Below are 25333 nucleotides of genomic sequence, written 5' to 3' on the forward strand. Positions count from 1 at the left end.
ATTTCCAAAAATTCAAGGTAGTAATCATGTCATTTACCTATCAACAATCTAAACTTATGTAAACTAGATCTCCCATTGTGCCAATCGGCGTAGAGACCAACTCCAACTTGCAAGTTAAGACAACTATATGAAACTTGAAGTGGAAGTCAAGTGAACTGTTTGAAGAGAACAAGAAGAGGAGAAACTAATACAACAGAAAACATAGGTAAATCGCTTGATGGATATTTATATCTGCATCGCTAATTCTCATCTCTTGTGTAAAAAAGATGACCCAATGCGCCAATTGGCGAAATGACCAAACTGCAGCCAGAAGCTAAGTAGACTATTCAAAGAACTTCCTCAACTATCTTCAGATGATAATTTTCATACTGCATACAGAAGGAAAAATGTTGAAGCTGGCCAGTTCCGATTGTGTGTCTTTGGACATTTAGCCTTTGGGTTCTAGCGTGGGATGTGTTGGCTAATTGCACCCCTTTTCTAGTGGCAACATGTGCTACCTCTTGAGCTTGCGTAGAGTAAGTATTTCCCTCAGTTTTGAGAACCAAGGTATCAATCCAGTTGGAGACAACACGCAAGCCACCAAATACCTGCACAAACAAACAGCAACTTGCACCCCACGTGACAAAGGGGTTGTCAATCTATATCAGATCTCAATTTGCAAATAACCGTGGGGTGCAAGTTGGTGTTTGTTTGTGCAGGTATTTGGTGGGTTACATGTTGTCTCCTACTGGATTGGTACATTGGTTCTCAAAACTGAGGGAAATACTTACGCTACTTTGTTCCATCACCCTTTCCTCTTCAAGGGAAAAACCAACGCAAGCTTAAGAGGTAGCAAGAAGGATTTCTGGCACCGTTGCCGAGGAGATCTATGCAAGTCAAGATATACCAAGTACCCATCATAAACTCTCATCCCTCGCATTATATTATTTTCCATTCGCTTCTCGTTTTCCTCTCCCCACTTCTAAAACAATTTTCAAAAAGATTCGCCTTTTCTTTGCCCCTCTTCCGTTCGTCTTTTCATTTGCCTTGATGACTTATTTGCTTATTTGCTCGTCTGTTTGGAATAATTGTGTATTTATTGCAAAACATAGAACCTAAGATTTATGGATCCTCATCCGCTTGCCAATCTTTTTAAGAGATCCAATTATCATGAACCAATTGCTAGTGAGTTTTGTGCACTAGACTATCTTTATGAAGTTTTGCTTGAAATTCGTGAATCTGAAAATTGTGATGAAGTACTTTATGAAGTGATTCACGATAGATCTTTGCATAAAAAGAATGATTGCAATGATGTCACTATAAATTGTATTAATGTCAATTGTGCTAATAATATGCAAAACCCTAAGCTTGGGGATGCTAGTTTTGCTATGTCCACTACTTGTTGCAATGATCATGATTGGGGTGATTCTTCTTATGATCTTGGAAATGAAATTATTCCCCATGATGAATATGAGATTGATAATAATGAAATAATATTAAAATTGGGTTTGGAAGAGTGTCAACTTTAGATCCCACATATTTGGAGTATGTTCATATTTTATGAAGTTTTCGATAAAAGTGGGTTCAGAGAGGTCGTGACTTTATTTTATGATAATCCCACTATTTTGGAAGAGTGTCAACTTTGCAGGCATGTGGATCATGTTGAGAATATGCTATGTGATAGCTATATTGTTGAATTTTCTTATGATCCGACATGTAATTATTATGAGAGAGGAAAATAAGGTTGTAGAAATTTTCATGTTACTAAATTACCTCTCTTCATGTTGAAATTGCTATCGTCTCTTTCTTGTTCCTTGCATATACTAGGTTTTTCTTGCCTTGATAATTTGTTTTCTTACAAGTTTTATGATGCTCCCTTTGTGTTTAAATTATTATCTTTCATATGAGCATCATTTGAAATCTCAATGCCTAGCTAAAAAGGATTTAAAGAAAAGCGTTTGTTGGGAGACAACCTGTCATGGAATTGTCATGGCAGATGTCCTAGTGAAAGGACTTACTCGTGGAGCCATCGCAACTAGGAAGCTTAAAGGGGTTAGTCGGGACAAAGGACACGAGAGGTTTATACTGGTTTGGCCCCTTGCGGTGAAGGTAAAGCCTAGTCTAGTTGATGAGGTATTGCTAGGTTTCATTGAGCAAGGAGCGAATCCGCTAGCTTGGCTCTCGATCTGTTGTTTCTTACCCTAAGCCACCGCCGGGTCGTCCCCTATATACACGGATTGACGCCCTGCGGCCTACAGAGTGTCCTGCGGCCGGCTCATACAATGTGTCCGGCTCGGTGACATCTCTTACATGCCTTACTTTACAAGACTTATTCATACATGGCGGTTTATACTTATGGGACTTAAGCCGCCTCTGGGCTTGGGCCTATTATAAGCCTTATCATAAACCGTCACCTTGTACACTCTTTGGGCTTCACTTAAGTAACCCGCCATTGTGGTAGACCCGGCCCCTCCTGGGCGAGTCATATCTGGTAGTCATATCCCCAACATTAGGCACCGAGTTGATTTGAACTTTGTTCATGTCAATCTTCAACACTTAGAAGAAATCCATCTTCCACTGCTTGTAAAAGCTTTATAAACCGCCATGACGTCACCTTCAGAAAATTTGGGAACCCGCCACGATGTCATCTTAACGGATCCTTATCTTAAATGCTTTCCGGAAATTGAGGCGTCTAATTAGCTGGATAATCATCATTTTAGCCTTCCTCGTTTTTCGCTCCTGCCTGTTCACCCATCTCCTTATAAATAGGCACGACTGGTCTTCCTCATTATTCTTCTTCCTTCTCTCGCCATCCCTCTGTCGCTCGAGCTCCGCCACTACTGCAGCGCTCACCGTCGTCCTCGACCTTGGCCGCTGCATCAACCTAAGCTTGTCCCAAGAACGGCGGCAACCCTCCGTAGTAAAACTGCATCCGTAAGTTCTTACCCTTCCGCACCTTACATCCGCATTAGGGTTTGCAAGTTCTTCTATGTTCTTCGCCGTTCATCACAGATTCTTCGTAGTTTCTCCACCGCATCCTCTTTTGATCTAAAATAAGTATAGAACTAATGCGGTAGGTGTTTCGCATCCATTTGAGATGCTAGTAGGTCCCCTTTTCTTACATAAAAGCCTCCTTAGGACTGATGAACTGCTGTGCACTGTTTTTTAGGTCTACATTTATTTTCCTTTTTTGAACAGCCTTGATCCAAAATAATAGCAACAGCCTGTGAAACATGTTCATCTCAGTACTTAGCCAATTTTTTGTCGCTGGCTACCTTTGAATACCTTTAGTCATGGCAGCTTATCCTGCCGGCTCATTTTTTCTTCATGTATCATTAGCCCTTACATAAGTTGCCATTACGCATCTGTATTGCAGAGATTAACCTGTGATTCCACCATTTAACTTAAATCGACAAATGACTTCCTTTTTAGCTTGTCCTCTCACCTTGCCGCCAAAGACGGCGACAATTTGCACCTGGGTCCCTTCCACCGTTACTGACGCCACTCTGAAGGACTTTGTTAACATTGGGTTTTTACCGGAGAAGAGCACTATGTCTTATCGCGCCCCTGACCCGGCCGAAGAAAAACCTCAACCTAAGGATGGTGAAGTCATCGTCTTTACTGATCATATGAACCGGGGGTTTTCACCGCCCGGCTTAAAATTATTCAGAGATGTTCTGCACTTTTTCAAGCTCCATCCCCAAGATCTTGGACCCAATTCCATATCAAATATCTATAATTTCTAGGTTCTCTGTGAGGTTTATCTTCAAGAAGAACCTACTTTTGAACTCTTCAGACTGTATTTCTATTTGAACCGCCAGAATGAATACACCAATGGCCCCAGCTTGGGACATGCTGGAATTTCGATTCAGCGTAGACAGGGTGCTGTCTTTCCCTTGGTAGTCTTACCAAGCCATCCCAAGGATTGGAACCAAACATGGTTTTGCAAATACACGTCGCCAGCTGACGAAAAACCAATGCCGGGTTATCGCGCGGAGCGCCTTGATGCTAAGTTTTCACTCCCTGACAAGCTTACTGCCGCTGAACATAAGAAGCTCATCCCAACCACCAAAAGGGTGCAAGCCTTGCTGGGAAACAGCTTAACTAGTGTTGACTTGATCCTCTGTTGGATCACATGGTGGATCATCCCTCTGAGCCACCGGTATGACTTAATGTATAATTACACCGGAGGAGCAGACGATCCATTGCATTATAGATCTCTACGTCTGACTGAAGAAGCCATCGTCGAAATGTCAACTACCCTTCTAAACAACAAATAGGAATACTGCAGTAAAGTAGGATTAAACCCATTCTGCAAACTTAACCCGGCACCAGAGGTAAATCCCCTTGATTCCTTTTTTTCTTTAATAGTTAAGCGCTTGCATGATGTTTCAACCTGTTATTTGCCTACAGGCAAAATCTGACTTTTGGAAGGCCAAATATGATCATAAAGCTGCTAAGAAGGCTAGAGCCGCCGCCATGGCCGCGAAGAAGACAACCCGAAAATCTAAGAAGAAACAAACTGCTTCTGATATGTTCAAGTTGGCTGATGTTACTGAGTCGGAGGTAGCCCTTGAGTCTCTTGGCCTACTTTTTAACAACCTTATTGACACTGATCATTGTCAGGATGACACGGGGTCTAGCTATCCAGTAGAGGAAGAGGTAACTATTTCCTCCAACTCAGAACCTTTGCCAAGACAGAAACCTCAACTGGTAACCCGGAAAGTAAGGTTTTCACACCCTTTAGCTTATTTGGATCCTCATTTTCTTTTGAAAAAATAGCAACACGAGAACCACCGTCACACCCGGACCAGTGATGACAATGAACTGCCCTCCGGCTAACCAAAAACTCCTTGGAAACGCCAGAATGAGGTTTCTTTTGACTTTTGCTTTTATCAATGAATCTATTTCCTTGCTATTTTAAACTGTGATTTCACTTTTGTAGGAGGTCTCTCGATCTTTTGGTTATTCCTGTCAAACTCAATTTACGGCTTTCAAGACTGCCCCTGGGTAAGGATAATTATCCTTCTTCTGCACCTTTATGTCCATATAATTATACTGACTCATCAAATTCCTCTTAGTGGTCAAGCAAAACCCAAGAAAGCCAAGGTGATCAAACCGACTGAAAACCTGGAAACCGCTGAACCGGCACTGCCAACTCCTACCCCAGGACAACCTGAAGCACCAGAAGACCCTGCTGTCCATGTTCAAATAGATCCTCCTGAGCCGTCTGTTGATGAAACTATTCTCAACCCATCCACTGTTGAACCGTCAAGCTCAACTAACCTGCCGACGACTTATAAAAGTGATGTTTTCATCACTGGTAGTAGATTTGTTGAAACGGGAAATCCGACGGTACTGGCCAGACACTCGGCCAAGCAAGAGGGTTTGGAAAAGTAGAAAGTTCGCTTCGACATCTCTCACTATGCTCACCTGAGCACTAGTGATGTGCTATCTGGCTATCTTAGTCACGTGCATTCTAGCTGTGACTCTGAAATTGAGATGGTGAAACAGCTGCAATTGAAATATGAGGTATGATCTCCAGCTTTCCTTAACTTATATGCTCTACCAGCCCTCCAAGTCTCCTGATTATGATAAACTTGAATGATCTGTAGGCTTGTGATATATGTTGACGTTTTGACCTAGATTTTTCCAAGTCCGGTTTAGAATGTTTAACCGGAGTTATCTGATTAACATAATTTCACCTATAGTCCCCAAGGGCCGGCTTAATTCATCATGAATGAGTCGGTACTTAACTTCATAGCTGTCTTGAATCAGTCCAAACTAATATTATTATCCGGCTTAAGGGGAATAAACTTTCTGAATATCGTGCATTAGCCCCCAAGTGCCAAGCGTTGTTACTTGTAAAACACTTGGGACTTTAATCATAGAAGAGTCATTTATACATTTAAAAATTGCTTTGGCAGACATTAGCCCCTAAGTGTCAAGTGGTGTTGCGTTGCAAAGCACTTGGGACTTTAATCATTATGACCTTTATTGGAATAAATTTTGACATACTTGTGCATGTCTGTAGACCGCCATAACTAAATTGGATTCTGAACTGACGGATGCCAAAACCCGGTTGGCGGCTCAAGAGACTGAGATAAAGAATACTGACTCCAAACTCCAGTTGAGCCTATCTGAAGTAGAGAAACTGAAGAGCAGTTTTGATGTAGAGAAAAAAATCCTGGGCCGATGAAAAAACCTTGCTGATACAGCATGCTGAGACAGCCGAGGCATCTCTCAAGGAGGTTACCGCGGAACTCACCGGTTTAAAGAACCGTGTGTCTCAGATGGTCTCTGCAATCTTCAGTGAGTCATTGCATTATGTACTTCAACTCTATTTTTGCCACATATATAAGCCGTCTGCTTAACCTTTTAAACTACTCATAGGTCCACGGAGCAGCAATCTGAGCCAAAATAGCTTGATAAAGCTCAAGGCGGTTTACACCCTGGTGGAGCAACTGTACACTGGAGCTCAACCTGCGCTTGCCATTATCTCCCCAGCCAACCAAGGACCAAACCTCTTGAGTGATGTCTTGAAGAAGTTATCTATCTTACCTGCCAGATTCCAAGAGGTCAAGCGGTCTTGTGCAAGAGCGGGAGCCCTAACTACTCTAAGCCGCTCCAAAGCCTGGGTGCCGGAGCTAGACCCGGAAGATGTAGCCAAGGGGTATCCCAGCCTTAAGGAAGACGGGACCCCGTTTGATCAAGATGATTTTTCTGCTTGTGTGAGGGGAAATCGTCCTCATGCTACTATCCTTGGCGATGAGACCAATATAGATAAGTATCAGCCGAGTTTTAATGTTGAGAATAAAAAGATGGTGACTCCTTCGTATAAAGTGACAAATCTAATCCCGCTGGCTCGCCAAAACACCTTTGCCCCAGAAATTAACCCGTCTAGTCTAATTGACGATGAAGCTGAGTTCGTTGCTCTTCATGGCTTCGATTTGTCCCATCCTAGTTTCCAAACAATGGAGGAAGATGAACCGGCGAGGGAGGAGTCGTGACCATCCAAATAATCCGGCTAAGATTTAATGAACTGGCCTTGGCTTAACATCTTCTTAGGAGAAAAAACAGTTTTAACCTTTTGGGCTCCCAATGCCTTGTAATAGGATAGCTTAAAACTGCATGTTCTACCTTGTTGACGCTCCAAATTGGCAGTCATAAAATTAGCATAGGTTATATCAAGAACAATTCAAACTTATGATTGGAAGTCCCCTTGGAATGTCTCTCTTCGAGAAGATCAAGATGGATATCAAGATAGTCTAAAACGGAGCTCGGACTCAAAAGTTATGACAAGTTCAGAGATGCTCATGTTGACACCAGAGTAAAGAAAGGCATAAAACTCAATCAAGATGGCCTCTGGTGGAATCTGTTTCAACATGAAAGTTGTGCGTCTCGTCGAAACGATTGATTTTGATATAAAAATCGTGTTAATCCGAGTTCATATGCAACCTGTGGAGGCAAAACAAGGTCAGAAACAGAAGCTGCAGAGTCATTTCGGACAAACCGAGTTGATTGACTCGGTGAGACCGAGTTGATCCGAAAAATTACAGAAAGTTACAGAAAGTTTGCAACGTTCACTCGGTGAGACCGAAAAAAACTAATCGGTGAGACCGAGATTGATCCGGAAATTGCCAAAGATTCCTGTCCGAGTTAGGTTAGGGTTTTTGATGTTTTGGACGGAATTTTTAGTCCTTTTCTTGTACGGGAAGTCCAGCCGCCTCTTATATATGTTGGGGGTGATGGCCGATTGAAACAACACACAATCGAACAAATCTATCTACATCTTTTACCTTTACTTTTCCTTCTCCCTTGTTCTTCTTCTTCCTCGTTCTTCGTTCGTTCTTCTTCACTGTAGGGCGGCGAACCTCGAGGCCCTAGGGGCGATCAGGTCGACCTAGGGCAGCCCATAGCCGCTACGCGCCCTGACGGGGTCCCTCCCGGGCATGTGGGGTTTCGGGTCCTCAAAAGCGCCCGCCGGATTGTCTTGCGTACCGCGCTTCCGGCAGGTCTCCTTCGACGTGAGCTGCGGTGCATCACCCCCGGCGTCGAGGGTACACGGTGACGTGTTCGTGTGCGAACACACTTTTTGGCGACTCCGCTGGGGACGAAGCTTTGAATGGTCTCCAGCCCGTTCTTGCTACGAAGAGATCGTCATCAAGTTGCTGCAATCTACAAAGGTAATATGAATACTCAATTCCCCTTTGTAGATGCAAATAATCCATATGTTGTTGCTGAATCACCTAATGAGCATAATGTATCGGCTAGCCCTAGTTTTATCAATCATGCATCTAATTATGCGCAAGGGCCGATGCAAAGCAATCTTCATGCTTCAAATTCTTATGATTTTAGCAACGTACAACATATGTATCCAAACTCTCATGCATCGGCAACCCCACAATTCCATATGCCGATGAACAACATGATGGGTTTGGTTAATCAATTTGAAACACCTCATGTTAAAATTTCCAATAGCATACAAGAAAGTGTTTCACCTTTTCATTCATCGGCAACTAATTTGCAATATGTGAATACAACCTGCTGATGGATGGGAGAATCGGCCATGCTACTACTAGCTATTCGGCCAATTACTCTCAACCGTCATATGCTACACCCCATCTCAGTAATTTTTCAGCACCATACACAACTGTAGATGTTCATAATTCGGCTTCACACCTTCCTGGTCATAGCCGAATAAATGTAAATTTTACAGGAGAGGTTGTGCCCAATATTGTAGAAGATGAGGTAGTAGTGGCTACATTCAAGAGTTTAGCCCAAAATAAGAGGATTAGTGCTCTTTGCCTTGAACAACATGAAAAGGGGCTATTTCCTGATTATGTCGCAATAAAAGCTAGAGTTTTGCAAGAAGATGAATCTTTGCCAATTTATAAGATTGGCGAGCAAAAATATGGTTTCACAACAATGCATATGCCTTCACCTAGTACTACATCATATTATACAGCCCCTACACAATTGCAAAGTTTCGGCAACACCCATGTGCCATTGCCGAAAGAATCTAAAAGCATTGGGGGGCAATCGTATCCGAAGTGGGCTGAAATTGAGAGAAAGATTAAAGCCAATTTTGCCGCTCGCCGCCAGAAACAAAAAGAAACAGAATTGGCTCAAGTGAAAGAAGCATTGCCAATTGGTAGAAGCAATGTAAAGAAAGATGATTCAGAACATGAAAGTGCTCCGATTAAAAGAGCCGAATCTAGAAGTATATATTTCGAATCCATCAAATGCAAAGAGGCAAGCATTATTGAGAAAGGGCATGGCAAGCCTAGCAAAGCGACCATACTTGATTTTTCCAAAGTTAATGGAACCTACTTCCTGCCCTATGAGTTTCGTGCCAGAGAAATTGATGAACTTCAAGGACAAGAACAAGTAGCCGAACAAAGTTTGGCCGACAAAATTTTTCAATGTAATGATGCACGGAATCAAGAAAAAGATGATGAAGAGGCGTTGGGGAGCCATCCAAAGGCGGAGCAAGATATTGTTCAAGTCACACCACCATCGTGCTCTCCCAACATATTTGAAGAGGTATGTTTAGCAAGTAATTTACCTATTTTCACATTTGGTCAGGACTTTATTGTTGATGAATCTGTTAGAAAAATCCTCATAAGTAATTTTGAAAGACCAATGAAGAAGGGTAATTTACTTGCTAGCAATAAAGTTGTTATTGAGCATATCGGTCAACCCATTACGCCATTTATAAAGACCGGTAGTGACTTATTATTACAGCCAAAGCTTTCCCCGTTGCTTTATCTAAAGTCCATATCTATTTGGGTAGCTTTGCTTATTTCATACTTGGCTTGCACTTGGTCTCAATTGAGACATGTGTGTTCTAACTATTTTTGTTTTAGAAATTTAAAGCCGAGATTAAATTCTGTTGAGAAAATCGATGCTAGTATAATATCTTACCCAAAGACATCGGAGATAGAGTGCAAAACACAATGCATAGCCGAATGGTGTGATGCAAAATCTGAACCATTCGTTTGCTTAATTCCAAAGCCGTTCTCACAGCAAGATCGGCTAGAAAACAAGAAGTATACCTTCAATTCAAGCATGTGTGATCAAATATTTGATTTGTTGCTGAAAAATAATTACATTAAAATTCTTGATCACCATGTTAAGCCATCAATCCAAGGACGAATGTATTGTAAGTTCCATGATTCGTCCAAGCATAATTTTGAGGATTGCAACATGTTTCGTCAAATAGTTAAATCGGCCATTGAAAAAGGACGATTGAAGTTTGTTGAAACACCAAGAGATGACCAGTCTATTCCGATTGGTCCCGATGGCAAAAAGTTTTTGCATCGGCTGCTTCAAGCCGATCCATTTAAAGAGAAGGTAAAAACTGCAGGTGATGGGATCAAGCTTTCAAGTAAAGAAATTATTGAAGAGCATAATGAACATAATCTTGAGGGTGAGAATTCCATCGAAGCTACAATGGAGACGCCAAGGACTGGGGGGTAGCAAGCAAATCCAACGATCGATGAAAGCAAACCAAAAGAAAACAAAGGCCGAAATAAGTGCAGGTGTAAAAGATCAAAAATCACCTTCGCTGAACTATTGGCGAAATATCAAAAGAAGAGTGAAGAAAAGAATGCTTATCGGCCCAATCAGGCAAAGAAACCAAGATCACCCCCAAGGCGCAAATATGAGGATCGGTATTGGCAAAGTGAGAATTTTAATGCAACATATTTATATCCTTATTTTGGGCCGCCAATGCCAATGCCGTGGATGCCTCCCTATGCTCATATAGATCCATATCCATCATGGGACAGGTATGATACAAGGGCACATTCTCCATCTTATTTTAGATCATCTCACCAATATTATGCAGCTCCGAGAAGATCAATATCTGAACAATCACATCTTAAAGACCGTTTCAATCATAAGGAATCGGTCCAGAGCTCAAGGATGAAGAAAGAGGTGGTCAAGCAAGTCTACCGCGTGAAAAGAGATGGTCGTAAGTGTGCTACTGCAGATTTGATCTCAAATAATAAAGAGCCAATTAAAGTGTTGACATTGGCTACAAAAGGCAATGAGACGAAGCAACCAATTATTGAGAGTCAAAGTGCCAAATCTGAAGAAAAAAAGTTGAGAGTGCACAAGGTCAAGAAGGAATTGCCATTGGTCAAAACAGAATCACAGCCGAGATGCCCACTCGGCTTATCGTATTGGAAAAAGAGGGAATTATACAAACTTAGTGCACAAGAACTTGAAGAAAGGAACATGGCATGGGTTCCCAAAGGAAGTGCTCAAAATAAGAATTATGTGCAAGCCTCCATTACAAGGAGTGCGGCAAAAGTGAAGAAGGAAAAGAGTAAAAACTATGAAGGACCAAGCCAAAGGTTTCAACATCTTTGGTCTACACATTATCCATATTCTTCAACTATACCGTTAACGCCTACGCCATGGAATTCGTCATCGGGTATGATTGGTAACCCTCGATGGGCTTATTTTAATCCATGGATGCAATATAATTTCTTACGTCATGAGAGGGTATTACCAAGTCACTATACATTTGATTAGCTACAAGTTTGTTGCTGATCCAAAGGGCCGAAATACTTGATTTGTCATTTCATTTGTTTATTTCGGCTATATGTGCTTTGAATGAAGTTTACATGGTAATGGCCGATATTTATCTATCGTCCTAAGAGTATGTCAATGCATGGTCGGTGTAGTATTCTAACATCGTCCTTAGTTTGATTGGAGAGCGAGACAAGGTATACATTTATTGAGAAACTATGTCGATGCTTATATTATGCTTGCACAAAATTGAGACATTATTTAGTGCGGAATGCTTGTATAGTAGCTTGTCAAACCGATGTCATTAAATACATGTTGCATAGGCCAATTCTTAGTGGTAGAATTGGCAAGTGGGCTTATGCTTTGATTGAATATGATTTGGCTTATGAATCTCTAAAATCCATGAAAGGCCAAATCATTGCTAAATTTATTGTTGAACATCGGATTGATGACAAGTATGACATTGATATAAACCTTGTCTCATTAGTACCGTGGAGATTATATTTTGATGGTTCAGTTTGTAGCAATGGCCAAGGTGTTGGTATTGTTTACATATCTCCTCATGGTGCTGTTTTTGAAGCCTCATGCCGCTTGGAATATTTTTGCACAAACAATCAAGCCGAATATGAAGCATTATTATTCGGCCTAGAGATGTTACTTGATATAGGTGTTACATACATTGAGGCTTATGGTGATTCGTTACTAGTGGTGCAGCAAATATCCAAAGTCTTTCAGTGTTTGGACGAATCACTTAATGTTTATCTTGATAAATGTCTAGATATAATCTCTACTTTGGATTGTTTTAGCATTGCACATATATCTAGACATGACAACTGGAAAGCAAATGAGTTGGCACAACAAGCATCTGGATACCATGTTGATCATGGCATGTTTCATATTTCTCAAAGTCTGATGTCTTGTCTTACCAGTATAGAAGAGGCCGAACCAGAACCCACTGATTCGGTCATTAAAAAAAATCTAGTGCAGGTGACAATTCCGACTGGAGGAAGCCCATTGTTGCTTACTTACGTAATCCGAGTGAAAGGGTGGACAGGGCTGTTCAGCGTATGGCTTTTAAATATACTATGAGGGATGATGATCTTTATCGCCGAACAGTTGATGATGTTATCTTAAAGTGCTTGGATGAGGGCCAAGCAAGAGTTGCTATGGGAGAGGTACATGAAGGCATTTGTGGTACTCACCAGTCGGCTCCCAAGATGAAATGGTTATTACGACGTGCTGGGTTTTATTGGCCGACCATGATTAATGATTGCTTCAGATATTATAAAGGGTGCGAAGCTTGTCAAAAATTTGGTGATATTCAGTTGGCTCCTGCTGCTATGTTACATCCCATTATCAAGCCGTGGCCTTTTAGAGGATGGGGTTTAGACTTTATTGGACAAATTCATCCGTCTTCCTCAAAGGGGCATCGGTTCGTATTGGTGGCAACCGATTATTTCACTAAATGGTCTGAAGCAGTACCTCTCAAGAACATGACACATACGGAGGTGATAAAATTCATAACCGAGCACATTATTCATAGATTCGGCATTCCTCAAACATTGACTACAGATCAAGGCTCCTCTTTCATGTCACACCAAGTTAGAGAATTTTCCGAATCTTATAACATAAAATTGCTCAATTCATCTCCATATTATGCCCAAGCCAATGGACAAGCTGAGTCTAGCAATAAAATTTTAATCAAGCTCATCAAGAAGAAGGTTGAGGATAATCCAAGGAGATGGCATGACTTGTTGTCTGAGGCATTATGGGCACATAGAATCTCAAGGCATGGTGCTACGAAAGTGACTCCATATGAGCTAGTATATGGTCAGGAGGCTGTTTTACCAGTGGAAGTAAATTTGAATGCTTTGAGAATAGCCAAACAAAATGATTTATCGGCAATAGACTTCTATAACTTGATGATGGACAACATTGATGAGGTTGCTGATAAACGTTTGGCTTCTTTGAATGCCATAGAGAGAGATAAGTTGAGGGTGGCAAGGGCTTACAATAAGAAAGTCAAGTTGAAGAATTTTCAAGTTGGCGATCTCGTCTGGAAAGTGATTCTACCGATTGGTTCAAGAGATAGAAAATTCGGGAAGTGGTCTCCAAGTTGGGAAGGTCCTTTTAGGATTACAAGAGTTGTTCCCGGAAATTCATATTTGGTGGAATCAATACAGGGGGCATTGTTACCTCGAGCCCTCAATGGAAAATATTTGAAGAAGTACCACCCGAGTGTGTGGCAGGAAGCCTAAGTAGGCAACGGCCGATATACGATTATCGCCCTTAGCACAAACATGGCCGATAAATAATTATCGCCCTGAGAAAAATAAATGGCCGATGGAGTGTTGGCATCGTCCTTAGAACGAACACTATGCATATTATTTTTCGGCGTGCAAGCTTTGCCGAAAAACAGGGGGGCATGTGTTGACGCTCAAAATTGGCACAGTCATAAAATTAGCATAGGTTATATCAAGAACAATTCAAACTTATGATTGGAAGTCACCTTGGAATGTCTCTCTTCGAGAAGATCAAGATGGATATCAAGATAGTCTAAAACGGAGCTCGGACTCAAAAGTTATGACAAGTTCAGAGATGCTCATGTTGACACCAGAGTAAAGAAAGGCATAAAACTCAATCAAGATGGCCTCTGGTGGAATCTGTTTCAACATGAAAGTTGTGCGTCTCGTCGAAACGATTGATTTTGATATAAAAATCGTCTTAATCCGAGTTCGTATGCAACCTGTGGAGGCAAAACAAGGTCAGAAACAGAAGCTGCAGAGTCATTTCGGACCAACCGAGTTGATTGACTCGGTGAGACCGAGTTGATCCGAAAAATTACAGAAAGTTACAGAAAGTTTGCAACGTTCACTCGGTGTGACCAAAAAAAACTAATCGGTGAGACCGAGATTGATCCGGAAATTGCCAAAGATTCCTGTCCGAGTTAGGTTAGGGTTTTTGATGTTTTGGACGGAATTTTTAGTCCTTTTCTTGTACGGGAAGTCCAGCCGCCTCTTATATATGTTGGGGGTGATGGCCGATTGAAACAACACACAATCGAACAAATCTATCTACATCTTTTACCTTTACTTTTCCTTCTCCCTTGTTCTTCTTCTTCTTCCTCGTTCTTCTTCATTGTAGGCCGGCGAACCTCGAGGCCCTAGGGGCGATCAGGTCGACCTAGGGCAGCCCATAGCCGCTACGCGCCCTGACGGGGTCCCTCCCGGGCGTGTGGGGTTTCGGGTCCTCAAAAGCGCCCGCCGGATTGTCTTGCGTACCGCGCTTCCGGCAGGTCTCCTTCGACGTGAGCTGCGGTGCATCACCCCCGGCGTCGAGGGTACACGGTGACGTGTTCGCTGGACGGGTCAAAACACCCAATACACAACTATGAAATTATCATAATATAATAATCAAGGATAGATGTAAAAATGAATAAGGCTGGAAGGCCTCTGATTAAAGGAAAAACACAGATAAGTCTGTTTATGAATTTTAAACGACAATATCATACATGTGTCCTTTGAATCTGGACTGCTGGCTTATGTCACCCGGACAATAAGGGTGACAACCCTATCTTTTTAGAAGTCAATACTTCCATATGCATGATGAATGTTATACCTTGGCAACTCATTGTCAAAGAACCATGCCGGTTTAAATTGAAACCATACTTATAGTTAGATTCTAGACAACAAAAACTAGTAAAACAAAAGAGTATCTCTTAAACAATGTAAATCAAGCATCAAAAAATTTGGAGGCTTCTGATTCGAATATGATCAGTAAACCGGACCAAAGGGGTTAAGCTAGGATTCGAATACGATCATGTAGCCCCCAGTGCCTTTGGCATTGCGCCGATCAAGAAGGTACCGACAGCTATGTTCTCTTTGGTTCGAATACGACCTATGTTTGAACAGGAAGCCCCCAAATGACCTTGAATGGTTTTTAATGACCCTGATTCGAATACGATCCAAGTCGGACCAAAAAGGGGTTAAGCTATGATTCGGATATGATCAAGAAGCCCCCTAGTGAGTTTGGCTTTGCCCCAATCAAGAGGGTAACGACAGCTATGTTCTCTTTGGTTCGAATACGACCTATGTTTGAACAGGAAGCCCCCTAGTGACCATGAGATTTTAATGGCTATATTCGAATACGATCAGCCTCCAATTGGTCGTCTTATACTTAAGATAACAAAGACATGTGATCATTAAGGAAAAACAGACAGAGGTCTTGTTTCATTACTTATCATAATATATACAACGTCGAAGTATGTACGTTATGAGAGCCGATGGCTCAAGTATAGTACGGCCGAAGATGTGCAATATTCCACGGCCGGCGGGTCTCCTCCTCCGCCTTACGTGAGTCTTTGTGCTCTCGAACATTGATAAGGTAGTATGACCCGTTATTCAAGTTCTTGCTGACCACAAAGGGTCCTTCCCAAGGTGGGCATAGCTTGTGCGCATCAGACTGATCCTGGATGAGCCGGAGCACCAAGTCACCTTCTTGAAAGGTTCTTGACTTAACCCGACGGCTATGATAACGGCGCAGGTCCTGTTGGTAAATCGCTGAGCGGGCTCCTGCTAAGTCGCGCTCTTCATCCAATAGGTCAAGTGCATCCTCATGGGCTTGTTCGTTATCAGCTTGAACGTAAGCCGCTACTCGGGGCGAGTCATGACGGATGTCACTGGGAAGGACTGCCTCTGCTCCATAAACCATGAAGAAAGGCGTATAACCCATAGACCTGTTAGGGGTAGTATTGATGCTCCATATTGCTACCTCTTTAGCACTGCGTTGGTTTTCCCTTGAAGAGGAAAGGGTGATGCAACAAAGTAGCATAAGTATTTCCTTCAGTTTTTGAGAACCAAGGTATCAATCTGGTAGGAGGCTACGCGCGAGTCCCTCGCACCTACACAAAACAAATAAATCCTCGCAACCAACGCGATAAGGGGTTGTCAATCCCTACACGGTCACTTATGAGAGTGAGATCTGATAGATATGATAAGATAATATTTTTGGTATTTTTATGATAAAGATGCAAAGTAAAATAAAAGGTAATGAAAATAGCTAAGTGTTGGAAGATTAATATGATGGAAAATAGACCCGGGGGCCATAGGTTTCACTAGTGGCTTCTCTCAAGAGCATAAGTATTTTACGATGGGTGAACAAATTAATGTTGAGCAATTGACAAAATTGAGCATAGTTATGAGAACATCTAGGTATGATCATGTATATAGGCATCACGTCCGAGACAAGTAGACCGACTCCTGCCTGCATCAACTACTATTATTCCACACATCGACCGCTATCCAGCATGCATCTAGAGTATTAAGTTCATAAGAACAGAGTAACTCCTTAAGCAAGACGAGCTGATGTAGAGGGATAAATTCATGCAATATGATAAAAAAACCATCTTGTTATCATCGATGGCAACAATACAATACGTGCCTTGCTGCCCCTACTGTCACTGGGAAAGGACACCGCAAGATTGAACCCAAAGCTAAGCACTTCTCCCATTGCAAGAAAGATCAATCTAGTAGGCCAAACCAAACTGATAATTTGAAGAGACTTGCAAAGATAACCAATCATACATAGAATAATTCAGAGAATATTCAAATATTGTTCATAGGTAAACTTGATCATAAACCCACAATTCATCGGTCTCAACAAACACACTGCAAAAGAAGATTACATCGAATAGATCTCCACGAGAGAGGGGGAGAACATTGTATTGAGATCCAAAAAGAGAGAAGAAGCCATCTAGATAATAACTATGGACCCGAAGGTCTGAGGTAAACTACTCACACTTCATCGGAGAGGCTATGGTGTTGATGTAGAAGCCCTCCGTGATCGATGCCCCCTCCAGCGGAGCTCCGAAACAGGACCCAAGATGGGATCTCGTGGATACAGAAATTTACGACGGTGGAATTAGGGTTTTGGCTCCGTATCTGATCGTTTGGGGGTACGTAGGTATATATAGGAGGAAGGAGTACGTCGGTGGAGCAATAGGGGGCCCACGAGGGTGGAGGGCGCGCTTGGGGGGTAGGCGCGCCCCCTACCTCGTGGCTTCCCTGTTGGTTGTTTGATGTAGGTTCCAAGTCTCCTAGATCTTGTTCGTTCCAAAAGTCACATTCCCGAAGGTTTCATTCCGTTTGTACTCCGTTTGATATTCTTTTTCTGCGAAACTCTGAAATAGGCAAAAAACATCAATTATGGGCTGGGACTCCGGTTATTAGGTTAGTCCCAAAAATAATATAAAAGTGAATAATAAAGCCCAATAATGTCCAAAACAGAAGATAATATAGCACGGAGCCATGAAAAATTATAGATACGTTGGAGACGTATCAAGCATCCCCAAGCTTAATTCCTGCTCATCCTCGAGTAGGTAAATGATAAAAACAAAATTTTTCATGCGGAATGCTACTAGGCATAATTTCAATGTAATTCTTCTTAATTGTGGTATGAATATTCAGATCTGAAAGATTAAAGACAAAAATTTAATATTGACATAAAAAATAATAATACTTCAAGCATACTAACAAAGCAATTATGTCTTCTCAAAATAACATGGCCAAAGAAAGTTATCCCTACAAAATCATATAGTCTGGCTATGCTCTATCTTCACTACACAAAGTATTTAAATCATGCACAACCCTGAGGCAAGCCAAGCAATTGTTTCATACTTTTAACATTCTCAAACTTTTTCAATCTTCACACAATACATGAGCGTGAGCCATGGACATAGCAATATATGTGGAATAGAATGGTGGTTGTGGAGAAGACAAAAAGGGAGAAGATAGTCTCACATCAACTAGGCGTATCAACGGGCTATGGAGATGCCCATCAAGAGATATCAATGTGAGTGAGTAGGGATTGCCATGCAACGGATGCACTAGAGCTATAAGTATATGAAAGCTCAACAAAAGAAACTAAGTGGGTGCGCATCCAACTCGCTTTCTCACGAAGACCTAGGGCATTTTGAGGAAGCCCATCATTGGAATATGCAAGCCAAGTTCTATAATGAAAAATTCCCACTAGTATATGAAAGTGATATCATAGGAGACTCTCTATCATGAAGATCATGGTGCTACTTTGAAGCACAAGTGTGGTAAAAGGATAGTAGCATTGTCCCTTCTCTCGTTTTCTCTCATTTTTTAATTTTTTTTATTTGGGCCTTTTCTCTTTTTTTATGGCCTCTTTTTTTAGTCCGGAGTCTCATCCCGACTTGTGGGGGGATTATAGTCTCCATCATCCTTTCCTCACTTGGGACAATGCTCTAATAATGATGATCATCACACTCTTATTTACTTACAACTCAACAATTACAACTCAATACTTAGAACAGAATATGACTCTATGTGAATGCTTCCGGCGGTGTACCAGGATATGCAATGAATCAAGAGTGACATGTATGAAAGAATTATGAACGGTGGCTTTGCCACAAATACGATGTCAACTACATGATCATGAAAAGCAATATGACAATGATGGAGCGTGTCATAATAATCGGAACGGTGGTAAGTTGCAAGGCAATATATCTCGGAATGGCTATGTAAATGCCATGATAGGTAGGTATGGTGGCTGTTTTGAGGAAGGTATATGGTGGGTGTATGATACCGGCAAAAAGTGTGTGGTATTAGAGAGGCTAGCAATGGTGGAAGGAATAAAAGTGCATATAATCCATGGACTCAACATTAGTCATAAAGAACTCATATACTTATTGCAAAAATCTACAAGTTATCAAAGCAAAGTATTACGCGCATGCTCCTAGGGGGACAGATTGGTAGGAAAAGACCATCGCTCGTCCCCGACCGCCACTCATAAGGAAGACAATCAATAAATAAATTATGCTCCGACTTCATCACATAACGGTTCACCATACGTGCATGCTACGGGAATCACAAACTTTGACACAACTATCTCTCAAATTCACAACTACTCAACTAGCATGACTCTAATATCACCATCTTTATATCTCAAAACAATCATGAAGCATCAAACTTCTCTTAGTATTCAACACACTCATAAGAAAGTTTTGACTAATCTTGTATACCTAGCATATTAGAATTATTTAAGAAAATTACCATGCTATTTAAGACTCTCAAAATAATCTAAGTGAAGCATGAGAGATCAATAGTTTCTATAAAACAAATCCACCACCGTGCTCTAAAAGATATAAGTGAAGTACTAGAGCAAAACTATATAACTCAAAAGATATAAGTGAAGCACATAGAGTATTCTAATAATTTCCGAATCATGTGTGTGTCTCTCAAAAGGTGTGTACAGCAAAGATGATTGTGGTAAACTAAAAAGCAAAGACTCAAATCATACAAGACGCTCCAAGCAAAACACATATCATGTGGTAAATAAAAATATTGTTCCAAGTAAAGTTACCGATGGAAGTAGACGAAAGAGGGGATGCCTTCCGGGGCATCCCCAAGCTTTGGCTTTTAGGTGTCCTTAGATTATCTTGGGGGTGCCATGGGCATCCCCAAGCTTAGGATCTTGCCACTCCTTGTTCCATAATCCATCAAATCTTTGCCCAAAACTTGAAAACTTCACAACACAAAACTTAAAGTAGAAAATCTCGTGAGCTCCGTTAGCGAAAGAAAACAAAACACCACTTCAAGGTACTGTAATGAACTCATTCTTTATTTATATTGGTGTTAAACCTACTGTATTACAACTTCTCTATGGTTCATAAACTATTTTACTTGCCATAGATTCATCAAAATAAGTAAACAACACAAGAAAAAACAGAATATGTCAAAAACAGAACAGTCTCTAGTAATCTGTAGCTAACACAAAATCTGGAACCCCAAAATTCTAAAATAAATTGCTGGACATGAGGAATTTATCTATTAATCATCTGAACAAATGATTAACTAAATAGTTGTAACGCCCTCGATGCGGCTATATCTCCCACGTGTCGAAGCACGACTTAGAGGCATAACCGCATTGAAAGCAATGTCACAAGTGAGGTAATCTTCACACCAACCCATGTAATACATAAGGGAAAGAGATACATAGTTGGCTTACAATCGCCACTTCACACAATTACATGAATAAAGCATTACATCATCCAAATACACTCAAGGTCCGACTATGGAACCAAAATAAAAGAAGAACCCCAAATGCGACAAGGTCCCCGATCGACCCCAACTGGGCTCCACTACTGATCAACTAGAACGGAACAACACAAAGGACAAGATCTTCAACGAGCTCCTCCTTGAGCTTGGTTGCATCATCTGCTTGGTTCAACGGCACCTGCAAGCTGGTTTTGGAAGCATCTGTGAGCCACGGGGACTCAGCAATCTCGCACCCTCGCGATCAAGACTATTTAAGCTTATGGGTAAGGTAAAGGTATGAGGTGGAGCTGCAGCAAGCGACTAGCATATCTGGTGGCCAACATACGCAAATGAGAGCGAGAAGAGATGGCAAAGCACGGTCGATAAAAGTATGATCAAGAAGTGATCCTGGAACAACCTACGTCAAACATAACTCCAACACCGTGTTCACTTCCCGGACTCCGCCGGAAAGAGACCATCACGGTTACACACGCGGTTGATGTATCTTAATTAAGTTAAGGTTCAAGTTATCTACAACCGGACATTAGCAAATTCCCATCTGCCCATAACCGCGGGCACGGCTTTCGAAAGTTCAAATCCCTGCAGGGGTGTCCCAACTTAGCCCATCACAAGCTCTCACAGTCAACGAAGGATATTCCTTCTAGCGGGAAGACCCGATCAGACTCGGAATCCCGGTTACAAGACATTTCGACAATGGTAAAACAAGACCAGCAAAGCCACCCAGATGTGCCGACAAATCCCGATAGTAGCTGCACATATCTCGTTCTCAGGGCACACCGGATGAGCCAGACGTCAGGTGGGCCAGCCCAGAGTTGCCCATGGTAGCTCCAGACATCGCTCAGTTTGAACCAACACTCAGAGGAGCACTGGCCCGGGGGGTTTAATAAAGATGACCCTTGGGCAGGCCTACCCAAGGGAAATAAAAAGGCTAGGTGGCGAATGGTAAAACCAATGTTGGGCCTTGCTGGAGGAGTTTTATTCAAGGCGAACTGTCAAGGGGTTCCCATTATACCCAACCGCGTAAGGAACGCAAAATCCGGGAACATAACACCGATATGACGGAAACTAGGGCGGCAAGAGTGGAACAAAACACCAGGCATAAGGCCGAGCCTTCCACCCTTTACCAAGTATATAGATGCATTAATTAAATAAGAGATATTGTGATATCCCAACAAGTAAACATGTTCCAACAAGGAACAACACCTTCATGTTCCAACAAGGAACAAACTTCAATCTTCACCTGCAACTAACAACGCTATAAGAGGGGCTGAGCAAAGCGGTAACATAGCCAAACAACGGTTTGCTAGGACAAGGTGTGTTAGAGGCTTGGTTCAACAATATGGGAGGCATGATAAGCAAGTGGTAGGTATCGCAGCATAGGCATAGCAAAAGAGCGATCAACTAGCAAGCAAAGATAGAAGTGATTTCGAGGGTATGGTCATCTTGCCTGAAATCCCGCAAGGAAGAAGAACGAGTCCATGAAGAAGACAAATGGATGTAGTTGAACGGGTCCTCACAAGCGTGACGTTATCGGAACAAACCCGAAGAAGCAAACACCGGAAAGAAGCACACAACATAGTAAACAACCAACACAAGAACATGGTATGATATGCGAGATGCGGTATGCGATGCATATGCATGATTTGACAAGGAATGATTGAACCTTGCCTCAACTTGGAAATCCGAGTGTGCCACTGGAAAGGTGAGATGAAATCGCTTGAAAATGATATAAAGATCACCGGAATCGGAGTCATGGTTTGGAAATGGCAAGCAATTCAAATATGGCACCGGTCTACGATATACAGCAAGTAGCCATCTAAATGCAACAAGATGAACATGCTATAGCACCCAAACATGGCATCAAAATACATGGCAGGGATCCATTCATGATGCTTAACAAAATATGAACACTGAGCTACGGCCAATTCATCCATTAACAGGTTCAAACAAGCATGGCAAAAGATCAATTGGTAAACAGATCTCAGACTTAGTGAAATTAACACTTGTCTGGAATTTCAGATCAGGTAGCACACTTTCGAGCATGAAAACTATATGCTACAGGTACTGAACATGGCAAAGTAAAGCATGGCATGGAGATACTCAAAGAGCTTAACAAAAGTCCCTTAGTGACCTTGAGCCAAAAGGGATCAGAAAATACAATTGCAAGCATGTGAACATGGCAAAAACATAATCAGATCTCAGACTTACTAAAAACAGGAGCATGCTGAAAACAGATATCAAGTAGGCATGTTTACGAGCTCGATGCACTCACTACAGAGCAAGTCATGACAATCTAAGCATACACCCATCAAGCTAGATATGGCAAGAACAATAACATAGCATGCACGGATCAACTACAACATCCTCGGCAAAATTGCTAACAAGTAGACAATCTGCCCAGATTCACAAAATAGCAAAAGTAGAGCTCGATTGACTCAAGCTAGGGTGCTCCATAATTGCAAACAAAGACATGGATGGATAGAGCACTACAAGATTAACAAATCATCTTTACTGGTCATCCTCAAAAGAGGCACGGATCACTAGGAAACAACATGAACATATGGCATATTGAGATACACAGATCAAGGACATAGTGGAAATGCTATGTCCCTGAAATCAGCATTAACGAATGCACCACTTTGCAAGCTTGTGCTAGTCACCACACATATCACAAAAATACATGGATGGCACCTCTGGAAAGATGGCAAAACATGTAACAAAACATATGTAGAGCTCATGGGCATATCATGCACACAATAATCATGGCAAAAATGAAAAATAGCTACTTGGTGAAGCAGATCTAACAAATAACTCAAATAGCTGTCTTCCAACAGCATATCAGGCATCAAGATGAGCTCAAATGAAAATGATGCAATGAGATGAAATGATGTGCTCTCTGAGACGAACATTTTGATATGCTACATGCGCAAAACGGACTTACGGATGCAAAGTTACGGCACAATGAACATGGGCATATGAATCTGGGAATTTCGGGGACTTAGTGAAAATTATACCTCCGGAGAAAGTCAACGGGACCGGACGAAGCGGGATGGCGAGATCCGGATCGGGAGGGACCGTTTGGTTCGTGGGACGGGTGGATCTCATCCCACCCGTCCAGATCCGGTGGGGAAAAGAACTCCGGCAAGGCGAGCGGCGACTCCGGCGAGCTCCGGTCGCCGAAGGCGGCGAGGCAGGAGGCGCGGCGCGCGGGACCGGCGAGGGCGGCGACCCGGCCGGTGGCAGCGCGCTCAAAGGGCGGCGGCGAGCAAACGCGGCGGCGTCGGACACAGCGGCGAGGACGCGAGGCGCCGGCGAACCTCGTTGGCGACGGCGGGGAGCCGGCGGGCGGCGCGGCCCTGGATCCAGGCGGCGGCGGCGGCAGGCGTTCCAGGCGCGGGGGCGCGGGCGACTTGGGCCGCGGGGGGCGGGGGCGGCCACGGGCCCCGGCGGGCCGGGCGCAGTGCGGGAGGAGAGAGAGGGTGGAGGGATGATGTGGCGCAGCCGGATTCGTCGGCGGACGGCGGTGCGGACAGGTCCGGTCCGGGATGGACACGTCCGGCGGCTGGAGGTGGAAGAAGGCTAGGGTTCATCCGCGAATTTTGGGAGGGGAGCACATATTTATAGATAGAGGGAGCTAGGAGAGTGCAAATGAGGTGCGGTTTTCGGCCACGCGATCGTGATCGAACGACCGAGATGATGGAGGAGGTTTAGGTGGGTTTTGGGACACTATGGAGAGGTGTTGGGCTGCAACACACACGAGGCCTTTGCGGTCCCTCGGTTAACCGTTGGAGTATCAAACGAAGCCCAAATGGCATGAAACTTGACGGGCTGTCTACGGTAGTAAACCAAGGCCGCTTGGCAAGTCTCAGTCCAATCCGGAAAAGTTTAATGCCCACACACGAAAAGAGGGTAGAAATGACCACCGGAGGAGATAGGAGCGCCGGATTGCAAAACGGACAACGGGAAAAATGCTCGGATGCATGAGACGAACATGTATGCAAATGAAATGCACATGATGACATGATATGCAATGCATGACACGCAAGCAATGAGAAGACAACAACAATGAATAACTGGAGGACACCTGGCACATCGGTCTCGGGGCGTTACAACAACACTTTCGAAATAATAATGGCAACAGTTCTCGTGAGCGCTAAAGTTTCTGTTTTTTGCAGCAAGATTAACAAGACTTTCCCCAAGTCTTCCCAACTGTTCTACTTGGCATAAACACTAATTAAACACACAAAACACAACCAAAACAGAGGCTAGATAAATTATTTATTACTAAACAGGAGCAAAAAGCAAGGAATAAAAATAAAATTGGGTTTCCTCCCAACAAGCGCTATCGTTTAACGCCCCTAGCTAGGCATAAAAAGCAAGGCTAGATCTAGGTGTTGCCATATTTGGTAGGCAATACATAAGTGGATCTCATAATAGATTCATAAGGTAATTTAATTTTCTTTCTAGGAAAGTTTTCCATGCCTTTCCTTAACGGAAATTGGAATCTAATATTTCCTTCCTTGATATCAATAATTGCACGAATCTTTCTAAGGAAAGGTCTACCAAGAATAATAGGACATGAAGGATTGCAATCTATGTCAAGAACAATAAAATCTATGGGCGCATAATTCCTATTTGCAACAATAAGAACATCATTAATTCTTTCCATAGGTCTCTTAGTTGTCAATCCCTTCACGGTCACTTATAAGAGTGAGATCTGATAGATAGGATAG

At 42.5% G+C, this 25333-nt stretch overlaps 1 long non-coding RNA gene across 2 annotated transcripts; it reads left to right on the plus strand.

Annotated features, from left to right (window-relative positions):
• The first annotated feature begins 4586 nt into the window (after positions 1 to 4586).
• LOC125525900 (uncharacterized) lies at positions 4587 to 6367 on the plus strand. Of its 2 annotated transcripts, XR_007291469.2 has the most exons (4): positions 4587 to 4851; positions 4925 to 4989; positions 5061 to 5511; positions 6014 to 6367. It is a non-coding gene; the product is annotated as an uncharacterized LOC125525900 (long non-coding RNA). The 2 variants fall into 2 exon arrangements; XR_015611194.1 differs by having other exon boundaries at positions 4588 to 4989.
• Positions 6368 to 25333: the final 18966 nt, after the last annotated feature.

The sequence above is a fragment of the Triticum urartu genome, chromosome 7A (assembly GCF_056163025.1).
Source record: "Triticum urartu cultivar PI428250 chromosome 7A, HENAU_Tu73, whole genome shotgun sequence".
Lineage (NCBI taxonomy): Eukaryota > Viridiplantae > Streptophyta > Magnoliopsida > Poales > Poaceae > Triticum > Triticum urartu.